This window comes from Phoca vitulina, unplaced genomic scaffold, assembly GCF_004348235.1.
Source record: "Phoca vitulina isolate PV1807 unplaced genomic scaffold, GSC_HSeal_1.0 scaffold104, whole genome shotgun sequence".
Lineage (NCBI taxonomy): Eukaryota > Metazoa > Chordata > Mammalia > Carnivora > Phocidae > Phoca > Phoca vitulina.
Window position 1 is genome coordinate 1 of NW_022589807.1, and position 4,204 is coordinate 4,204.

The 4,204-nt window shown below is 51.9% G+C and overlaps 1 pseudogene; it reads right to left on the reverse strand.

Annotated features, from left to right (window-relative positions):
* Positions 1-1,793: 1,793 nt before the first annotated feature.
* Positions 1,794-2,735, reverse strand: LOC116627852 (annotated as a pseudogene).
* Positions 2,736-4,204: the final 1,469 nt, after the last annotated feature.

The following is a 4,204-nucleotide window of genomic DNA, read 5'->3' on the forward strand; positions in this document are numbered from 1 at the left end:
AAAACAGACACATAGATCAATGGAACAGATTAGAGACCCCAGAAATGGACCCTCAACTCTATGGTCAACTAATCTTCCACAAAGCAGGAAAGAATACCCAATGGAAAAAAGACTCTTCAATAAATGGTATTGGGAAAATTAGACAGCCACATGCAGAAGAATGAAACTGGACCATTCTCTTACACCATATACAAAGGTAAACTCAAATTGGATGAAAGACCTCAATGTGACACAGGAATCCATCAAAATCCTAGAAGAGAACACAGGCAGCAACCTCTTCGACCTCAGCCGCAGCAACTTCTTGCTAGACACGTCTCCAAAGGCAAGGGTAACAAAAGCAAAAATGAACCTTTGGGACTTCATCATGATCAAAAGCTTCTGCACAGCAAAGGAAATAGTCAACAAAACTAAGAGGCAAGCCATGGAATGGGAGAAGATATTTGCAAATGACATTACAGATAAAGGGCTGGCATCCAAGATCTATAAAGAACTTCTCAAACTCAACACCCAAAAAACAAATAATCCAATCAAGAAATGGGCAGAAGACATGAACATACACTTCTCCAAAGACATACAAATGGCTAACAGACACATGAAAAAATGCTCCACATCACTAGCCATCAGGGAAATATAAATTAAAACCACATTGAGATACCACCTTACACCACTTAGAATGGCAAAAATCAACAAGGCAGGAAACAACAAATGTTGGTGAGGATGTGGAGAAAGGGGAACCCTCTTACACTGTTGGTGGGAATGCAAGCTGGTACAGCCACTCTGAAAAATAGTATGGAGGTTCTTCAAGACGTTACAAATAGAACTACCCTACCACCCAGCAATTGCACTACTGGGTATTTACCCCAAAGATACAGATGTAGTGAAAAGAAGGGCACCTGCCCCCCAATGTTCATAGCAGCAATGTCCACAATAGCCAAACTGTGGAAGGAGCCGAGATGCCCTTCAACAGACGAATGGATAAAGAAGATGTGGTATATATGTACAATGGAATATTACTCAGCTGTCAGAAAGGATGAATACCTACCATTTACATTGACATAGACGGAACTGGAGGGGATTATGCTAAGTGACATAAATAAATCAGAGAAAGACAATTATCATATAGTTTCACTCATATGTGGAATGTCAGGAATAGCACAGAGGACTACAGGGGAAGGGAGGGAAAACTGAACAGGAAGAAATCAGAGAGGGAGACAAACCATGAGAGACTCTGGACTCCAGTAAACAAACCGAGGGTTACAGAAGGGAGGAGGGTGGGGGGATGGGGTAACTGGGTGATGGGTATTAAGGAGGGCACATGTTGTGATGAGCACTGGCTGTTATAGGCAACTAATGAATCACTGAACACTACATCAAAATCTACTGATGTACTATATGTTGGCTAATGAATTTAAATTTAAAAAATTAAATAAAATTAATAAATAAAAAATAAATCCACGGCGGGAAATGGAAATAACCCAGAGGGCTCCTTGCTCCTGGAGGCTGAGCTAGCGGTCACGGCCAAGGCCTCTGGTAGTGAGGGCACTGGGGTTCTGAGAGGTGGCTCGATGCAACCCTGACCCTGAAGCCCCATGGCCATCGCAAGGTGCAAGGACTGGGAGGGAAGACCCAGCCAGGACCCGTTCTGGCTCCATGGCTGCTACAGGGCTGCTCCCAGCCCCACCAGGTGGTGTCTGTTTAGAACCAGGGAGAAAACCTTTTCCCTCAATTGTTCTTTTTAAAAATGGTTGCTCAGCATTGACACAGAAAAACATCTGACATAAAACTGGAGCCGTTCACAGCTGCAAATGACCCAGAAGTGATGAAAATGTAGTGAACACAAAGAGAGGACGTTGTATCCCCAGGCAGGCCTCCTGTGAGCAGGTGCGGCTGGGGCGCTGGACGTGCCCGTGCAGACAGTGCTGGACTCCACAGTATCCCTCGAGGGGACAGAAGTAGGAACCAGCTCTGATGGGTCCGCTGAAGTCAGCACCCCCTGATGGAGACAGGGACCAGGTGTCCTGGTGAGTTCCAGGTGTCCTGGTGATGCTTGGGCATGAGTTCCAGGTGTCCTGGTGATGCTTGGGCATGGCCCAAATCTCAGCTTCTTCATGACCCGGGGCCAGCCCAGCAGCTGCGGGTCCCGCAGGTCCTCCAGGGACAGCACCTTGGTGGGCTTGTGGTCCAGCAGGTACCTGTTCAGGTGGCTCTTATCGTACCACATGGCCTCGATTCCATTGGCCCAGTTGACCACCATCACCTGGTGAAAGGCTGAGGTCAGTCGGTGAACCTCCACCACAACACCCCGAAAAAGGCCCCCATGTAGTAAAAGTCGCCCTGGTCCTTGGGGATGTGGGCCTGGGACTGGGGCCAGCGCTCATAGCTTAAGTCCTCACAGGCCACCCAGTAGAAACCGGGGTGCAGGGTGCCAAAGAGGGGGGACAGGATCTCCATGCCCATGTGGTCACAGAACTTCATGTCCACAACCCCACACACCATGTCATCCACCTCATGGAGGAAGCGCTCCTCACAGAAGCAGCTCATCGTCGCCATGTGCTGCATGGACACATCCTGCCAGCGTGGGGCACTGCGGACCTCAAGAACCACCACCCTTCAGTGCTCCTGGAGGGGCACACGGGACACAGCAACTAGTTGGTTGGTGAAGACATAGTAGATGACCCTGTGTCCACCATGAAGTGATTCTGCAGGAACAGCTCCAGGAAGACCCCGTATCCACAGGGCCAGGGGACAGGCCAGGAAGAGGGTCACTGCCAGAGGCTGGTGGCAGGACCCCAGAGCTGGGGGTCATGGACGTGTGCACCTTCTTCATGGGGACAGGCCCTGTGCTGCTTTAAGCAACAGCCACCCTGGCCTGTCCTGAGCAAGTCCGCCGGCAGGGCCTCCCTACCTTCTGCTCCCAGAGATGGGGGCCATCAGCACCCCATCTTACACAGTGGAGCCTGAGGCTTAGGAGGCTGGAAACCCATGCAGCCCCACTGTCAGCATGCTGGAGACAGGAACACTCCCCTGTCCTGAGCTCCCGGGCAAACCCTGCAGGTGCCCTCCCCTGGCTGAACCCCTGCAGGTTCTGTCCCCACCTGCCATGAGTTGAGCACCTTTGAACACAGCCCCTGTTTCTATGCCCTACAGACAGTACAATCAGCAGGGCCGGCCACCTGCCCCACTTTACCTTGAGTGGGCTGTCGCTGGTCCCCAACAGAGCTGTCTCCACCCCCTATAGGGTCCTCCCTTGAAGGCTACTGGGCCTCTGGATGACAACGTCCATCAGTAAACCACTGGTATTCCTAGGAGGGGTCACCCTCGAACTCCCCAGATCAGGAATCAGGTTCAGCCCGTGGACAGGGAAGGGGAAAGACGACCCCTGGAAGAAAAGGGGGCTTGCTTAGACCCCAGCCTTGAATCCAAGGGTGTAGCTTCTGGTTCCAGGTCTACATCTCCCCGGCCCCAAGAAGTTGGAAGTCTTGTCCAACCACCTCACGTGGCTGGTCCCCCTTTGAGGGGACTACCTGCCTCTCACTGTGGGGACAGCAGCTCCCCCATTGTCAGCAAGGGTTGTGAGCCCCTCTGAGACTGATTTTTTTTAAAGACTTTATTTGACAGAGAAAGAGACAGCTAGAGAGGGAACACAAGGAGGGGGAGTGGGAGAGGGAGAAGCAGGCTCCCCGCTGAGCAGGGAGCCTGACATGGGACTTGATCCCAGGCCCCTGGGATCACGACCTGAGCCGAAGGCAGACGCTTAATGACTGAGCCACCCAGGCGCCCTGAGACTGATTTTTTTACACAGGCACTAAGACTACTTCCCTGGCCTGCCCCATACCTCGCAGGTTAGTAAATCGCTCACACAGGGAAGGCGGGTACTACATTTAAATAGGGGACGAGCACACTCACCCAGCAGACATGAGTCAGGTCACCAGGGGGCAAGTAGAGGCCCAGCCAATGGGAGAACAAGCCAGACATGATGCAAGGGGAGAGAAGAGTGCTCCTGGCAGAGGGCACAGAGAATGTAAAGGATTGGAGTCAGGCCCAAGGCACATGTGGGACAACCACACAGCTGGGTGGCCCACAGAGGGGGGCTGCGGTGGGAGAGGTGAGGCTGGAGAGGACAGACAGGTGGGGAGCAGATCGCAGAGAGGCTCAAAGGTTATGTTCTGAAACGATCAATCTGGTTACCGGAGGAGAATGGTCC